At 44.7% G+C, this 18918-nt stretch overlaps 1 protein-coding gene and 1 long non-coding RNA gene across 2 annotated transcripts in view; one reads left to right on the top strand and one right to left on the bottom strand.

The window, feature by feature from the left end:
• Opcml (opioid binding protein/cell adhesion molecule like) overlaps positions 1-18918 on the bottom strand; it is a 1121214-nt gene that overhangs the window by 602034 nt on the left and 500262 nt on the right. The gene's annotated exons all lie outside the window — the stretch shown is intronic.
• LOC121133557 overlaps positions 859-18918 on the top strand; it is a 28766-nt gene continuing 10706 nt past the window's right edge. The window contains exon 1 of the long non-coding RNA XR_005870440.1: positions 859-1068. This is a non-coding gene — a long non-coding RNA (uncharacterized LOC121133557). The remainder of the gene's footprint in view (positions 1069-18918) is intronic.

Raw genomic sequence — 18918 nt, 5'->3', positions numbered from 1 at the left:
GAAAATTTCGGCTTTTCCACAACCGTAAAGCTGAGAAATTCTAAGTTTGCCCATTGACATATGATGTGCTTACGTCCCAACAGACCCACCATAAATTGAAAATATCATAAATCAAAATTGAACTTAGCAAGCTCAACCCACTGTAATAGACACTTGTGTCTTTTTCTTTTGGCTTACCCACTCTATGTTGCTCCTCTCCCCTCTCCTTCCCTCCCTCTCTTCCCCTCTGCCGTGGAAATCAAGACAAAAGAAAGTATAACAAAAAACACTCTGCTCAACATCCAGAATGCACAGCTCCATTCAGACATGCCCCTTGACCATGCAGAAAGCCAGATCCTCTTTGAAGCCTGGTGACCAGGAAGTAGAGAGAGAGGCAGACAGGGCTGATAATGTTTAGTGTCAGCCAGTACATTGTGTAGTTCCTCCTCACCAGCTCTGGAGAGGTGATGGTATAAAGAACACCGACTGGGCTTGAACTGGGAAAGTGCCTCTTACTGATCCCAAAGGGCAGAGGAAAGAGGCTGCGCTGTGCCCCAGTGGCCCCAATACCTGTGATACACATCCTGTCACCCCTAGCAACAAGCCTCAAAGACAGCTGCACTGTGATGGCCTGACTTGGATCAGTGCTCCAATGAGAACTGACAAGTTCACAGCTCTGTGCTCAGCTCCCCTGAGTCACCTACAGTAAGCCAAGAAGGTACTGCCCCCTGTTCTCAGTGTGCGGAGTGAGGCTCATCAGAGTCCAAAACCCCTGTGCCCACCCACAGTCCTCAACCGCCAATGGGCTTTGTTCTCAAAGATGATACTTGAGAGTGATTGTGACCTCTGCAGGGGGAGGAGACAAACCTTGCCAGAGCAGCTTGGCCTGGCTTTGTTGCCTGAACACTCGGTACCTGGCCTGTGTGTGTGGCTCTGGTGGCTTTTCACAGCCTGCCAGAGAGAGCACTGCATTGTCCTGTGTGGATATTAAAACGAACACAGCTGCAGATGGCCTGCCTCAGCAGCAAACGCCAGGCATTCTTGCACCCTCCAGGTGCGAAGGAACTTCCAGGACCTGAAGCTGTTTAGGTGAGAAACGCAATGGGATGGCTGAGAATTGGCCCTGCTGAGGTGACCCCTGAACCAGTCCCTCTAGCGAGTGGAGATAAGTGGGGTCAAACAGCCCCTTCCCCATGCCACTCCATGAAGGCACAACTTGATATTTGAATCTAAAGGTTAATTAAGTGCAGCTGCCAGGCAGAAAGGCCACAATCAATTACCATGTCTTCCTGTCCATTTCAGCCTATACTTAATTATGTTCATTGGGTTTGGGAGGGAGGTCTTTCAGCTGAGGCTTTTAAAGAGGGAGCTATTTTGTTTGGAACCGATGAATTTGTCCTCCAAGACTATAGCATTCATCTTCATCAACTCATGGTGTTCAACTGGCCTGTGTGTCCCAAAGAGAAGGGGACTGGACAGAGTCAAGCCAGCATTTCTGGATGGCTACAGAGTGAAGGGCTTCCTTGCAGGGCCTCCCTAGTATAAATGTCACTGCTCTTGTTATCAGTGGGGGCTCAAGACTGAATTGTCTTCCCTTGTAGTGCTGGGAAGCCCAGACTTGCATTATGACTGAGGACCCCCTTAGCCATGGTGGACAGGCCACAAGCACATGTATGTTCACCTGTGTGCACGTGTGCACATGCAGATCCCCTCGTCATAATTAACTATTTAAAATTCCACTGCTGCTAATCGAAGCTGCATGGGCTGTGTTCTCATTAAGGAGATCAATGCCTGCTGAATATTCACCTCCAGGGGAGGATGTGGTAGGAATGAGCTGATGGGTTCTGTCTGGCCCTGCCAGAGCTAATGAGTGGCTGCTGCCATTACAAAGCAGTCACTTGCCCGCAATCAGTCAAAATAATAAGCCCCAGCTCCTTGTGGTGACTCTGGGTGTTCCACATAAATATACATAGAAAGACAGTTGCAAAGATGGCCCGCACATCTCAATGAGCATGGCTGGGGGTGTGGCCTCCGAGATTGAAATGGATTAGAATCATCTTGATTCGGAGCCTGAATCTACTCTGGCCCATTTTCTCTTTGCCCTCTGTCTTTCCAGCCCTTCCATTGTAGGCTCTCCATGGGGCTGTCTGGGATGGTCGTGAAAGACGTTGGCTATCTCTAAAGCTAGTTGATTCTACTTTCTAGTCTCTGATTCAATGGGATCACCTCCAAAGAAACCTCCTGAGGAAGTAAGAGAGCTCCTACTCTTTAGATGTTTCCTCCCCTACATTCTTTCTTCTCCTGTTCTAGAAATTCAAATGTTTTCAAGACAGATCACAAACAGTTCCAAAGGTCATGGCTCAAAAACATGAATACAACATAGGGTAGTCATGGGAACATCATAGTGTAGTTTTGTAAGTTTTGGAGATGCAACCAAAACAACAATAAAACTGCTGCACAACCAAAATAAAATTCAGAAAAAAATCCCTCTTAAGATTCCAGCCCACAAACAACAGTCACAACTTATTCTACTATGAAGCTTGTTTTCCATTTCAGAAAATCTTGCATCCTGAACAAAGTTTAGCTTTTGACCTTGGGTTTCCCTGTCCCCTACTTCATACACACAGACACTGTAAAGGCTGTTCTGAGCTGCATCTGACATGAGGCTCAGGATCCCGTTACACTTGTGCCCATGCCTTGCTATATTCTCCTGTCTCTTTACCATAGAATCCAATCCCTGCTGACACCTTCCTTCAGCTGTTTTCAGGGTTCATTATTGTTAAAGGCAGGATTTTCTCAATAGTAATTAGGAATTCTGTATCAGCTAGAGAGAAGATAATCAGGTGGCCAAGGATTGCATGGCTTCCTCTCATGCCACAAACAGGTGGGAGAGGCTTGCTCACTTCAAGGTATGAACCGCATGCCAATGGAGGAAAAGTGATGATAAGTGGATGTCATCTCTAATATCATCTCCCCGAGTCAAGGCTGGGGATAGTAAGGAAACAGGAGATGGCAGCTGGTGCCATTCGGTATTGCAGCTCCCTCATTCTTTGATCCATATCAGCCATTAAGAAAGGTAATTAAGCCAGTATCTTGCTCACACAGCCAACAGTGAGCTGGTCGAAAATAATCTGCACCCAGAGCACAGCCAAACAGCACATCCGATTGCTGACATCGGAGGACACTGAAGTATCCACGTACCTGTGACAAGGCTGTGACTGGCTTTCTGTGCCACAGAAAGTACCCAGCTGGCTGAAGGTTCTCTTAGCAAACACAGACACTGATCTGCATACTCGGGAAGGTCAAAGTGGAGAAGGAGAAGCACGAAATGAAGTCACAAGTGAGAGAAAGTCACTGGCATTCTGTGCAGTGCTGAATGTGTGGGGTGGGAAAAAACTCTGTCTCTAATTAGCAGGAGGCCCTGAAGGACTCACCCTGCTTTTTCTGACCTGGGTTGAAAGGAGCCAGACATTTCTTTGTTGATAGAAATAACAAGAATCTCATGTCCAAATGGTAAGGAAAAACAGTCTCCTACAGTAAACACTGGAGATAAATAACATACCAACCCAGTTGGCAAAGTCCAGGGAAAGGAAACTTAACAGAGAGGCTCATTCCTCTTTGCACTCGGGCCTTTCCTGAGTTTCTTGTTTTGCTCTATAACTAATCACCGTATTTTTAATGTTTCTAATACTATTCAACCAAGGTGAAAGTAAAAATAACAAATAAAAATAAACAACAACAACAAAAAAACAGTCAAAATTAAGGATCCAGTTTCTGGGTGGGAATTAGGTATCTGTGGCATAAGAGCAATCCCCCTGGCCACTTGTTATAAAATGGAAGAGTGCCAAACTGACTGGACCCAGACCAACCTTTGAACTTGATCCACCACGTCGGGCAGCCATTGTGCCACGCCCTGCTCCCAGCAATTAAGAAAGGAAGGAAAGAGCTGTTTGAAAAAGGCATGCTTAAGGGTGTGGGACCATTATGGCAACACAGGCAATGATGCTGTAATGGGAAGCCTACCTGGGGACAGAGATTAAGCACACCTTTGTACACATATGGCACATATCCCAACAACACAATCAGACTCATTCTTCTTGTTTTTCAGAACTTTAACACCACATTCAGGGATGATAGTTACTTAAGACAGGATCCTTTGATGCTGACCCGGTAAATTGGTCATAAGGCTCAGTGTCATTAGCAGGCGCAGAACAGGTACATATTAGGACAGACAGCTTAGCTTCACTCCTCCCAGGTAAGTCCAGTTGTCTCCTTAAGATTGCATAGGTTGGTTGTGATGCTTTCTCAGTGTCACAGACTATGGTACAGCCCAGCAGTGAAGCCGGACAACCTCTGCATCTCACCTTCGGGGTATGTGATTTCTCCATATGGCATTACTACATCCACAGAGCACTTCACAATGCTTGGGGATGAAAGGAGTTATAAAGGAAAGATATTATTATTAATAAGAATGTAGATGAACAAAGGGAAAATGTACTCGCCCTCACTATCCATCACCTTAGCACACTTCACCCGAAGCCCAGGATCTGCAGGAGCCTCAAGGAAAGCCTATTTGCAGAAATCAATAACTGCTTTTTAAAAAATAGATCTCAGCTCCAGTGGAGCCGACAACTCAGGGGTACCTCATAATTCTATGCAACAGTCAATATTAGCTATCACTGCCTCAAATAAAGATTGAATTCAAATTTAGTTAAGACCAGTTTTGTATGCTAATCTACCAACTGATTATTAAATGTATTTACTGAGGGTGTTGAAAAATAGGCTGTTGGGAGAGAAAAAGGGAAGAGCAGCCTGAGTGGGTTTATTCAATGTGAGCAGTGATGGCTTCTCCTGCTTCTTACAAAATTAACTCTTGGGGAAATTGAGTTTCATTCTGTGGGTGGCAAGAAGCATAGCTACTCTATGCATCATACAGTGAATGAGGAAGCAGAATCACAGAGTCATTCCACAGCATTGATCCAGCCCAAATGTCCACAACTACTTGTGCAGAATGTTGAGTTTTGTTTCATGATGTATAACCAAGACAGCAGTAGTCAGTGCCTTCCTTTATATCCTTGTGGCTGCAGGAGAAACAAAGTCAAATTCTGGGATTCACATGAGTGTGTGTCACAGAAGTTTGTAGGTGTGGACTTTAGAGCCCCAATTTAAAAGGCTTGGGGACCAATGTAGAATTTGGTAGCTACGGATTCCGGGATATTTGCATATATGAAATTTCTTAGGCTGTGGGCCACAAATCTAGTTCAAAAGTTCCTTAAGTTTGATACACACATTATAAGTTGAAAGAAGTTTTACACATGAGCGTTACTGAGTCAGTGTTATGACTGTGATCTGTCATGAGAACTCACATGAGGAATTAGCATTTGTGAGATGCAGGTTTTAAAATGTTTCAAGATGTCAGGTGTGAAGCGCAGTGGGCCATGAGTGCTGTGCATCTACAATTCCTGCTCCTCCCACAGAGACAAGTTGCAGCTTTTGGAGCATTTCAAATTTTTGAATCAGGGGTTCTCAGCCTTCATTAGGAGGGGGCATTCAATTTTATTTTTAAGAGAAGAATGGAATACAGAGAATGGAGATCTCTAGAGCAAGTCCGAGGAGCTGTGAGAGTACACATGTCCCCTTGATAGATGGAATGCACTGGTGAGGAGAGAGACACCAGAGGAGGTATTGACATGGAGGCACTGTAGGTCATGCACACTCAGGAAGAGAAGAAGCCACTTACCCAATAGAGAAGGCCACATGTCACAGTGTATATGATGTACAATGCAGAAAATTTTCCCAGTGGAATTGAGCCTGCAGATCAGCAGTAGACGCTCTTCTCTGCCATGCATGAAGCCCTGGGTTCAACCTCCATCATTGAAAAAGGTCATTTGTCTGATATAATGTACCCTTGTCATGAAATTTGTGTACAACAAAGAACTACCCGAGTGCTTGTCCTATGAATATCTGATATAGTTGCTAAAGCATGCCAAGCAAGACTTTCTAGATGATTATGATGATGATGAAGATATTTGATCAATAAAAGATTGGAAGGCAATTCTTATTCTGCTTGCTTTTACCAGCTCTTCTCCATTTGAACCCAGATTGGTGTGGGGATTTTGTCCAGGACCCAAACAATTTCATCCCTATCACAGGCAACCTTGTAAGAGGGAAGTGCCCACTATACTGGGAAATCTCTATGTCCAGCATGAACCTAAGACTCTGCATTTTAACATGCAGGCCTGAAGGCTTGGAGGCAGAAAGTTCTAAGTTACACTTGGAGAAAGCTTGCGGCTCATGTGTGGAGGTGTCTCCACAAAGTTTGCAGGGAATAAGTCTATAGCTCATTTCCCTCTAGAGAGAGAAAAATAGGACTGATTTGAGAGTAATTAGAATAGGAGGCTGCAATATACACCCCAGTGGCAAGCATAAATATATAAATATGGAGTGGCTCATTCTATAGTTCACAGGAATGTAGATTATTTTTATTTGTGCAAATATATGCAGTCTCTTCTCACTTGTGAATTGCACCTCCAAGGATTGGGCCTGTCAGGTTTTAATGCTGGCATTCTGTGGGTGATTATGGTTCTTATGACAGCCTTGATTACACAGCTTGTTGTCTGTTTGTTTGAAACCAATACTGGGCAAAAGCACTTCCAAAATTTGTGGCTCAACTAAACTTTGGATAACTATATTTAAGAAATGCAGACTGTATAAGCCTTAATGATCTGGTAATTCAGTCGGTAGAATCTTCCAGGAACACCGAGCACCACAGCTGAAAGCAAAGCTGGAAATCCGGGTTTGGGGGGACCTGTCTGGGCGTTGCTCTGAAGCTTCTCTTCCAGCCTTCATGAGTGTCCAAGTGTGGGAGCCACAGGTGCCTTTTGCACATCACAGGAAGTGTTTTTGGTGTGACAACCCCATGGTGGGGAGAAGTCACAGTCTGTAAAGTTGGTAAACCAGGCTGCAGAACTGGAGAAGTTGTAATCCATATAGTTGGTAAAGCAGGCTACAGAGCTGACTGTGGGACTCCCTTTCCCCACATTCAGATATGAATATGTGAAAAGCAACTAATTAGGGTGGGATTGGTGCTTGTGTAAGGTAAACCGACTTTAAGACTTTCGCAAATGATCCCCATGTAGCATAGGTGTCTATGTACTGAAGAGTGAGAACATTGCCTGGTTTCATCGTTAAGGCAGCTTGTGCTTTTCAGCCTCCTCTCACTCTGGCTTCCTAGTTTCCACTCATCCTAAGCCTGCTCCATGTGGCAGGTTTTGTCAGCCTCACATTGGCGTTCTCACCTAGAAATCTCTCCTATCCAAATTTCTAAATCTGGGCAAGGTCAAATTGAGATCCCTTCTGCTTCTATTCTCTCATTTCACATCTTGCTCTGTCCTTCTGGGCTGCCTTGAATCTTCTCCAGGTTCCTGTAACTCTCACCTTAGGCGGGACATGTTTAGAGATCCTACCTGGAGCAGCTCAGGAGTATGAGTCATGCCTAGTGTATGCTGGACTTTGCTTTGCTGTTAGACAATACATTATCGGGATTTTATGTGTTAATCACTCCTGTCTGACTTTGGCCAGGTATATGTAAGTGTCCTGACACACATCCTTTGACAGCAGTAATGCTTTGCTTTAGTAGACTGATCATGGCAGGAAATTGTAATGTGAGGTCTGGGTAGGTTACAGGGAGCACATAGGGATTGAGGATTCTGTACGGAGATACCAGAGTAGCTTCAGATTCCCGCTTGTGGTTGACACTGGCTATCAACCTGACAGGATCTAGAACAACCCAGGAGACAGACTTCTGGGAAAACCTGTGAGAGAGTGTCCAAACTGGATTAACTGAGGGAGAATAACCAAGCCTACATGTAGACAACACCATCTCATGAGCTGAGGACCTGGAGAGTGAACGAGATGATGTGATCAGAGCAACTGCATTTGTTTCTCTCTGTTTCGTTGCTGGAAATGCAGTGTCCGATCACCTAACACTCTTATCGCCATGCTTTCCTCATCATGACAAGCTGTGTACTCAACTTATGGGCCCAAATCAGCCCCTCCCTCTTGCGGAGGTCTGAGTGAGAATGACTGCCATGAGCTCATATACTTGGATGCCCAGTGTCCAGTTGGTAGAACTGTTTGGAATGGATTAGCAGGGCTGGTGTTGTTGGGGATGTATCACCTGAGGCAGGCTTGAGGTATCAAAAGAATTGTTGGCATTCCATTGTGCTCTCTGCCTCCTGCTCCTGTATGCAGACCCAAGTTCTCAGCTGCTGCTCCAGCTGCCTGCAGCCAGGTCTTTGCCCCACCATGATATAGACTCTAACCCTCTGAAAACACAGTCCCAAATAAAGATTTCCTTTCATAAGGAAGAAAAGTAATTAATTCACAGCTACACTGTTCACCATCTGTGTAACTTTCAAGAAGTTGCAGAGGGCACTTGGGAGATAGCTGGGGGACCGTGTTTCCCTTTAACTTTAATATGAGTAGCAGAGATGGGGAGATTATAGCAGAGTTAGCCTTGCCAAATGAGTAATCTTTAGGTCCAAAAACAAAGCCTGCCTCAAGATGATGATGAGGAGAATAATAATAATAATAAGAGGAGGAGGAGGAGGAGGAGGAGGAGGAGGAAGAAGAAGAAGAAGAAGAAGAAGAAGAAGAAGAAGAAGAAGAAGAAGAAGAAGAAGAAGAAGAAGAAGAAGAAGAAGAAGGCCAATAACATGAATCAACAGGTAAAAACATTTATCACCAAAACTTATTACCCAGGATCCCCATAACAGACCTCCACATGTGAGCATGGTATGTACACATACAAATAAGGAAACATAGTAAAAAATTTTAAATGAAGTCCAGTGTAATAGAGCAAGTTGCCTGATGTCTTCCACATGCCTGCTCACCTAGGCACAAGCACACACAGTCCGTATCACACACACACACACACACACACACACACACACATACACACACTACATAACTTTTCTATGCCTCAGTCTGCTAACGATCCACTTACCATGGTTTCCTTGGTATTCCTAATCACTGAGCATTGTGTGTTCTTGAGACTCCTTCTGTCCCAGGCAAACTGAGACATTGGTTGCTGCCAATTTTCTTCTCCACAGTTAATAAGCAGGCAGGACCAGAGCAGTGGGAGTCATCACATGGTGTTGTTACAAAACTATGCACGATTAGTGCTCGGGAAGGAATGGGTCAGTTCAGGGAGCAAAAGTGATTCCTGCCACAGATCTGTGGGACAACGATCAAATGAAGAACCAGATAGGTGTCCTAATTCTCTGGCTATGCTTAACTGATGTCTCCACCACATCTTCGCTGTAACAGAAGAACCTTGTGTGTGCTTGAAACAGTCCGTCCAGGCATACCCGTATGGCTGATGATGATAGTGTTCTCCTGTGTGTGATATGTGATGTGGATGTGTGTGAATCCTGTGGTTCTGTGATTCTTTATGAGTGCAGTGTGAACGCATGTACACTCTCCACACAATACAAGCCTTTCCTGTGTGGTGGAAGGCTGATAGAAAGTGAGAAAATCCAGTGAGAAGTCAGCTGAGTGTCAACATGCTGTTTTACAAATCCCATGTGCAGCAAGAGGGATTTTTAAAAACTGCTTTCTAAGTGCATGAGAGTTTAGCCCCTCCTTCAGGTACTAAAGAGGAGTTGAAGACTTCATCTCAGAGCTGTTAAGAAACCCCTCCAATGGGGACTTGTTCGCTTTCGTCTTTGTTGAAAACTTGGTACCACTTGCTGTGATTCTTGTGGAGAGTCTAGTTCCTCAGATGTGTTTAAAAGACACTTCAGATGCCTTTAAAACAAAACGAAGAGTCCAAGGATGTTATTCTTTTCTTCCTCTCCACACTTCGCTCTCCTCTCCTCTTCACTCCCCTTCCTGTTCTCTTCTCTTCCATTCTTCCCTCTCTCTCTCTTTCTACAGGAATAGACCCCAGGACCTTGTGCATACTGAGCAGCACTCTGATACTGAGCTTTACCCCTCTGCCTTAAGTTAAGCATCTGTTGTGATAGATCAGGTAACACTGCAGGCTAATAAAAGACCTGTTTGAAGAGGGTGGGCCTCTGCCCCACATTCTCCTGAAAGCAATTTCCTAGCTAGCTTTGCCTCATGGAACTTCCTGAGATAATTGTCTGCAAGCATTCCACCTTGTCATTCATCCTTACTAGTGTACACATCACTTTGAGAAGAAGTTTGCAACACACACGCAAAGTTTAAATTACTGATCTGTGTGAAAGAAAAGAAACAGAAAAAGGAGAGGTAATGTGGAGAGTGGAAAACATACACACAGATAGAAAGATAGACAGACAGATAGATACTTCCTAGCTTCATCTGTGGTTATTAAGACTCACTAAATTACCTTCAGCAAGAGAAGGCAGACAGAGAGCATCCTGTCTAGGAAAGAGGAAAGAAATGCAGCATAGAGAGGAAACAGCTCATCCTGGTTCACCAGCTTCTCAAGAAGCAGCTCCAGGGTTTTGGCCCTGGATGACTGGCTCCACATACTTCTCTGGATGTTTCCTAGGCCAACTCCTTCATGGAAGGAGCAGACTTAGGGAGCACTATTCTCTCCTGATCACCCAGCTCTCTAAGCCATGATCCTACAGGAGGTCTTCCTACAATGGAATAACTCCCTGGTTTTAAAACAGAGAAATGCCAGCTCAGTGCTTGAGTATGGGGGATGGAGGAATCTTTCATATTCAAACCATAACTCTAAGTTAAAGTAAATATATGCAGAAGGCCTGAAAAGGGGATAGGGATGTGCACTTTATACCTTCTGCTCCCAGTCACCATGCCCTGGCGCACTAATGATAGATGGGAGTAACATGGGACCAAAGCCGCAAAGTACCAGTTGTTCTGACCTTGCAACTTCTGGTCCTTTGTACACAAACCTCAAAGTCACTGTGCTTTTCTAACTTCCCCGATCATAGTACTCTGCCCCACCTACTTAACAGAATTGCATTGAGACTTTCAGAAAAGAATCTACATCCATGGGTTCCCTCTCCAGAAACACACACACACACACACACACCCATACACACACAGACAATAAAGTGCAAGGTATCAAGGTATTAATATCCACAATAGTCATAAAAGAAGGTAGCATATAAAATGAAGCCTACTGCTTCATAAATTTTACCTGAAATTAATATGCTAGCTATAATATTCATTAAACATTTAATTAACAAGACTGTTCCTTTTAGATTTAAAAGGGTCATTTGGAAATGCTTTTGAATGTCAGGATTTTGTGCCAGGCAAGGATGTTTGAAATCTTACCAACTTATTTTTAATTCCTCAAGAAAATTTTCTCTATTAAGGGGAGATAGTCAGAGATTTTTCCACTAACATTTGTATTTTATACAACTTAGAATTTTTATCCCCAATCAAAACAATATAAAAGTTTCACTAAAGTTTGTAACAACAACGATGAAGAAATGGTTTTCCATGGCTTCTCTATTACCTTCCCTCACTCTATCAAGTACTTGAGTAGGATATAAATCCTTAAAGACAGCTTCAGTGTTTAACTCCAATGGGCAGGCACTTTATAGTCAGCACTTAGATAAGTGTCAAGTATTTAGTAGATGCTCAAAATATGTCTTCCAAAAAGGGATGAGCAAGAAGAAGATGGGTGGAAGGAAGGATGAATAAATGGGTGAGTGGACAGACAGACAGGTACCCGTCAATGAATACATTGACAGATCTTTGGATGGATAGAAGGAAGGATGGATAAATGGATGGATAGATGGATTGATGTGGATAGATGGGATGGGTGGGTAATGAATGACTGGATGGATGAATGGTGGATTTTGGATGATGAATGGACGATGAATGGATGGATGGATGGATGGTGGATGGATGGTGGATGGTGGATGGATGGATGGATGGATGGTGGATGGATGGATGGATGGTGGATGGATGGATGGTGGATGGATGGATGGATGGGAATGGCAAAATATGGTAATGGCAAAAATGGTCATGGTGTTTGTTTCCATGGCATTTGCTTAGGGATATGGAGTTCTGGGATATTTAGGACCACCATAAGTCAGTATTCTTTAAAAATTAGTTTGTCTAGTTGTTACCTGCATTAATCTCAGGCTAGCTAGAAACGTTAGAAAAAGATTTCAGATCATGTCAAGACCTCTTAAAAAGAAATGAAATGTGCTTATCTATTTGGAATCAAGGAATGAACATTTACCAAGAGCCTTCTCTTGCCAAACACAGTACTTGGTGCTTTGAATGTGTTAAATTGTATAATCTGCTACATTATGAGGTAGAAATCAGAGTTGCCACTCATCTTCATCTGAAAGATTGCATTCTCTGGTGAGGACCACCAAATACAGAGTGAGCATCTAGTGCTTTCTGTGCCTACTGTTGCTTCTTCCAACCTTTTCTAAAAACAGAGGCTTCCTCCTTTTAGGTGCATGAGGTCTGTGGGACTAGTCCTCCTCTAGACAGAACAGTACACAAGTGATTTAATCTTAGTTCATCACATTGAACATTTCCCTGGTCAAAGCGATCAGTCTCAGTGTGAGCTTGTAACTCAAACACAGCCTACTAGATACTCTCCCACCTATCCTGGTACACCAGGTCCCAATCCAGTCCAGCAGCTTTCCTGCCTACTTGGTGAGACACAAAGCAGTGTGACTGGTGCAACTCAGTCTTTGTTGGCAGACTCAATCAATTATAAAAGCTTAGGGGATATTATTTAAAGCTGATTCCTCAATATTCTTAGTAGCCCAGGCAAACAGCCCACGAGTCACATCAATGCATAGCAGTCTTTTCTACAGGAGCGTCTTCTACCTAAGGATCCCACACATGTACACAGGGCATAACAAAAGATGCTACTCTTCATCCGTGGACTTGAACTGGGCAGCTCCAGTTTGTCCCTGGGGCTGGCTCCTTTGAGAGCAGTGTAAGGCTCTCACCTGGTGTTTGGTGAGATCAAAGGCTTGAATACAAACATTTTTCTCTACTTCAGACACACAAAGCTTCCCAAACATTTGATTGTACCTTACCGTTTCTCTGCCTGCACCAACTCCCTTCTGAAGAGAGCTTTATCTCATCTCTGCAGTGAGGAGTCTGAACATAAATACATATAATTACTCTACATTAATATAATTAGTCCATCTCTCTCCTGATCCAGAAATGGTTGTCCATTTTTAGCTGCTAATGGTTGGAATTATTTATGTCCATTTGTTCAAGGACTAAAATTGGATTCATAAGAAAGAGCACAGCAATAGTACCCAGAAAGGGAGCTTTCATCTTGGCAGTCCTATTGCTCCAGTTTAGGTTCTGTCCCCCATCTTTGCAGGAACTAAGGCTGGTAAATTGGGGAGATTAGATTCACACCAGCCTTCATCCATTTATTTCCTTTGAAGAATTACCAGCATACTGACAAGGCAAAGCATGTCAGTTGTTCCAAAGCTGGCAATGCCTCCCCATAACAGCATAGTGGCATAGCCCTCCCTCTGTGTCGGGGTAGAAAACACAGGACAAAAGGGGAGCTCACTGAGGACTTGGCATCCATGACATCCTCTGTGCCAGTCTATCTCCTTTGACTACTTTGAAATCTCACTCCAAATTCATACACATCACTCATCTCCATATATTCTGAAATCAAAAGTGGAAGTAGCTGCAAGGAGATAATTGCATGTAGAGATCTTTTCATTTACAACTCTCAGAGAATAGGCCTTTCTTGTAGTTTGTATAACTTCAATTTGTTGGTCTTTACATAACAGTGGCCATGTTGAAGCTGGACTGATTTTTTTTCTATAGTATTTGTTTTTATCATTTTACACTAGTCAGGTAAAAATGACTTTGCCATTCTTTAAGAGTGAACATTGATGATACATAAAGTTAAAAACCAGATTTTCATCGAGGCCTACAGCATACACCCACATCTCCAGCTCTTGGCTGTGGCAGAGGAATCCTGAATTCTAGTCCAGTATAGGCTTCATGGTGAGACCCTATGTCAAAACAACAATAACAGCAAAAAGAAAAAAGAAAAAAAATCATGTTCAGCTAGTAGTAAGAGATATACATGGAATGAGAGTCCTGGACCTGAATCCCACCTCTGTAGCTCAAGAACTCTATGGTGTAGATGTATTGATGAGATATACCCATTTTTAAGAACAAAGAGATGGTGTCTCTGAAAGTGAAGTAATTTTTTCAGGGTCATCTCACTAATACACTCCTGAAGCAAAATACCCAATCTGTCTCCAGGAATCAGAGCCCCAACTGCCATTCTTACTGCCTCTTGCTGCAAAGGACAGCTTAATTGTGATAGGTGTCCACATGGTAATTAAAGTGGAGAGAAGTAAGCTTGGAGGGCAGGGCTAGAAGAGTTGATCTGAACAAGGGCAGGGGAGTCTCATCAAGCCTGAGTCCTATGGCCTCTATCTTGGCTGACTCCGAGTAAGGAGCTTGTCTTAGTTAGTGTTTCTATTGCAGCAACAAAACACCTTGACCAACAGGCAAGTTGTGGAAGAAAGGGCTTATTTGGTGTTCATCGCTGAAGGAAGTCAGGACAGGAACTTAACCAGGGCAGGAACCTAGAGGCAGGAGCTGCTGCAGATGACATGAAGGGGTGCTGCTTACTGGCTTGCTCCCCAGTGCTTGCTCAGCCTATTTTCTTGTAGAACCCAGGACCACCAGCCCACATATTTCACCATCCACAATGGGCCACATCAATCATTAATTAAAAAAAAAAAACCTTACAGGTAGATTTTTATGGAGGCATATTCTCTCTCTCTTTCTCTCTCTCTCTCTCTCTCTCTCTCTCTCTCTCTCTCTCTCTCTGTGTGTGTGTGTGTGTGTGTGTGTGTGTGTGTGTGTGTATGTGTATGCACACGGGCACACTCACGCAGGCATGTAAAACCCACTATGGGTTTGGTTCCCAAGGGCATAATAGAAGTGTATTCTCTGCCCCAGCATAATGCAGAGGGACACTGGAGTCAGAACCACACACCTTCCTTCTAGCCTGCAAGCTGCTCTCTTCCCCCTAGTCAAATGGCTGTGACCTTCCCCACCAGATGGATAATGCCCCAGGCGAGCAGAGGAATGGGTAAGAAGAAAAGCTTTCCATCCACATTATCCCTTCCTGATGTACAGAGGGGTGAACCCTGCTGACTTGCAGCTTGCTCGTAGATCACCTGAACTCAAGCCAACAGGGGAGGAGGGCCAGTGTGCCTGCCTGACACCAGATCTGTCATTGTGCCAGAGGCGGCCACAAAGCTCCCTCTGCCGATAGCAACTTTCTACTTCATGACTGTGCAATGTTGCAGGTGTGCATTCTAGACCTCTCTAGAAAGTTCAGTCTCTGGCCTCAACCCTTGATCTGTGGTATAGGAAAAAAGAAACGTGGAGGATCAGGTGGCATACCCAAGTTCATGCAAGGAGAGGAAAAAAAGAAAAACAAATAGATGCCCAGAACCATCAGACAGAAAAGAGGAACATCAGAGAAAGGCAGAAGGCAGTTGGGAGAAGATATCCACTACAGTACCGAGGGGATCTCTGTGGCTCTCTGCCCAGGCCTGTGGATTGCATGTTATCCCCCTTCTTTGTCTTACTGCCTGGGCTCAAGTCTATTTCCCCAAAAATTATATGTTTGCTAACCCAACCCCTAGAACCTAGATTGAGACCTCATTTGGAAATAGCTCTCTTAGGGGGGCTATTTAACTTAAATGGGTTGTCAAGATGGGTTTTGAGACATTGTGAGTATGTCCTCCTGAGGAGCGTCTTTGCACAGTCATAGAGACATCAGGGATATGTGGGCACAAAGAAACAGCTACTGCATGCCACTGAGGGAGGCCTCAGGAGAAACCCACCTGCCAACCCTTTCATCTTGAAATTTCAGCCTCCAGAATTCTGACAATTGATTTCTCTTGCTAAAGCTATGTGGCCTAGGGTGTTTGTTATGGTATCTGGACATTCTAATAATTCCCACGACAAACCAGTTTTCTCAAAGTAGTTGAGATTCAATGATCAAAAAAAAAAGTGGGGACAAGAAGACTAGAAGTGTTTGGAAGTCTGTAAACCATGGCAGCTTTGCAGGGCCTACAGGTCCCTATTTTCCCAAGATAGAGTGGCAGTGTGTGAACTCATTTTAAAACAACAAATAAAGAGAAATTGTTACTATGTGCCAGAGATTGTATAGCTGCCAAGGTTGCAGAGATCAATAAAATATTCTCCATGGTCTAGTGAGAGAAGTGTTAAATTTCATTGTTAGTATTTGCTTACAAGTCTCTATGCTGTGATTAGATGATTGGATATGTCTCTTTCATTTTGTTATCTCCTTAACTCATAGCCAATCAAGACACAAATGGGTAGGCTTAATCATGGCTAGCACATGCCAAACCTTAGGCTTGTATCTCAGGAGCTTACCCTTGGTTGTATAAGCAACTTAAAAACAAGGGCCCAAAGAAAGATGTGCAGGCTATCCCACTGCTTTCTGTGAACCTTGTGAAGATGAGAGAAATGGTGGACACTCAGGGAGAAAGCCTGATTTCTGGGGAAAATGACCTAAGATTAATGTGGTGAGGTTGACTCAGCATTCTGACCAGTGTTCAGAAGGGGACCCAGTGGCACAGAGGCTGTTGGAGAGGGGAGAAGGAGGGAGACCTGATTTGTCCACACCAGGACAAACCTGGCTCTGGAGCTGTCCCACATACTTGTCTCCTTCCCTTTCTTGTTTCTTGTATTCCCTCCCCATTCCCATTCTCCTTCATCTGAGGCTGAGCATGCCACCATCTTCATCCTCTCTCCCCACAGGGTTAAGATGATCTCAGCTGTCCCACATTAGGCGGCAGAGTTCTACATGACCAACTGGTGAAGTCTGATGGGAAGTATCCATGCCAGGTTCAGTCTCTTGCGAGAGGATGCGGACCATTTTGAAAGGCTGAAACTCATAGGAATAAAGATTAGTATAGAGTTAGTCAATTGTAGTGAAATGAAGAGACTCATTTGGACCAACTTAGAAAAAGTCAGAATCATTTGAGAACCTGTTGTAAGATAAGGATATAGAATATCTGCTTCTGGAAGCATTCTCAACAGGCAGGGATTACAGTCATCCAAAGAGGGAGTGCACTACAAGAACAATGTTCAAACTGTGTGTGGGTGAGCAGCCATGTGCTGAGCTCTCTGCTACTTGAAGAGTTCAGGTGGAGGCTGCAAGCCTTCTGCAGGTCTTGCAAAGGAGACTTTTACACTGGAGAGTGGAGAAGGTCTGAGAGAAAGCCTGCATTCCTGCAGCCTAGTTGGCCTTTGATTTACCTGGCACCAGGCTGGAGAGAGCAAGCTCCCATATATGGGCTCATTTCGCCACCTTTCAGCCAGCAAATGAAATGTATACTTCCTGCAAATGCCAAGCTTAGGTGTGAACAGTCGTTGGGTGGGAAATTCTGGTCCAGCTGAAAGAAATGAAGGAACCCCAGCTTTCTCTGGTTCACCATCCTGTGTGTTGCCAAGGTCATCATCACCTTGCAATTAGCCCTTGCCATCAAAGAAAAGCAATCTCATCCTTCAGCGATTGTAGTCAGGACTGGGGGTGGGGGAGGGGGGTCAAGACTGAAATGTTGAGTAAAGATAGCCTGTGATCTCCATGGATGAGTCTAAGGGAGCTAGTGTCACCATAAAATGCTGTCCCTAGTAGCTACTGGAGGGGCCAAGTCCTCCAGTACATGCCTCTGGACCCAGCAGCTGACCTGCTAATCACCCTTTGCATCCATACTCCTGGGCAAAGGACAGAAGCCTTCTCCCACAGTAAAGTCTACATTTCAGCAAACTTGCCCTTAGTATAGGGTGCACAGGAGATGGTGTCCAAAACCTCAGCCTGCCTGCCTTTCTCTGCAGAGGGTGGTGAGGTTAGGCTAGGCTGCTGATAGCAACAAGGAAGGGAGCCTCAGTTTAGACACACACACACACACACACACACACACACACACACAGCCTTGCTGCATGGCATCTTGAGTCCCAATCAATTTCTTAAATAAAAAGATTTATGATTTTAAAGTATTTTAATAGTAGCAACTAAGACCAGGTTCTTACACTTCATCAGACACTAGGCTGAAGGTATTAGGCAGCATCTAACTGAATTTCTTGGGACTCCCTGTGTGGGATCTGTTATCATTACCCATCAATAAGGATGAAGACGCCAGAACTCTGAGAGGTCTGTGCCTTTCCCAAGGTCACACAGCTAAGGAGGGGCAGGGTGGAACTAAGTTCCAGAATTCCTCTCTATCTCTAAAGTAAATGCGGGCCAAGATTCTAACTAAAAGCTGGTTGTAACCGGCAAGGTTGAATTACTTCTTACTCCTCTGACTCACTGTTCTCCTGGAAGAAGTCCGCAGAGCCCTGCTGCTGTTTTTGGTTGAAACAGCTCCTCCCCCAAATCACTGTGCTCTTGGCAAAGGGGCCAGGCTGAGAGCTACAAAGCCCCCTGCCTGCCATTTCCTGCTGCTGCTCATCTGGGACAGTTTGGAGTCAGCGGGAGGGCCTACACCTGTCTCTCTCCTTTTGGCCCCACCTCACTTCTCACACTGGCTGGGCTTGTTTCCATGGCACATTCGCAGGCTTCCCATGGCCGCTTTCCCTTGCCTTCCGAGTGCGTTCCAGAGCAGAGGGCTGGCTACACAGGGGACAGGGAAGGGCTTTGCTGCCTGGCACCACCGTTCGCCTCTAGTTCCTGGCCAGAGCTGGTAGACGGATGGCCAGGAGGAAAACAAGCGGTGTCCACACAGAACACCCACACCAGCTCACATGAGCTTGTTTCTCCGGACTCTGAGTTTGGGCAGCCACACCAGGTCGGGAGGGCGGGATGCATAGTAAGTGGGGTTACGTTAGCTTTGCCCTGGCCCTTGCCTCCTCGGGCTGTCCAGAGCTCTCCAAGTTCTTCTCAGAGGCCTTGAGGTCAAGTGAACTCTGTCC

This window comes from Mesocricetus auratus, unplaced genomic scaffold, assembly GCF_017639785.1.
Source record: "Mesocricetus auratus isolate SY011 unplaced genomic scaffold, BCM_Maur_2.0 Super-Scaffold_100022, whole genome shotgun sequence".
In the NCBI taxonomy this organism is placed as follows: Eukaryota; Metazoa; Chordata; class Mammalia; order Rodentia; family Cricetidae; genus Mesocricetus; species Mesocricetus auratus.
The sequence above is the reverse complement of the archived record's forward strand: the minus strand, read 5'-3'. Positions and strand labels throughout refer to the sequence as shown.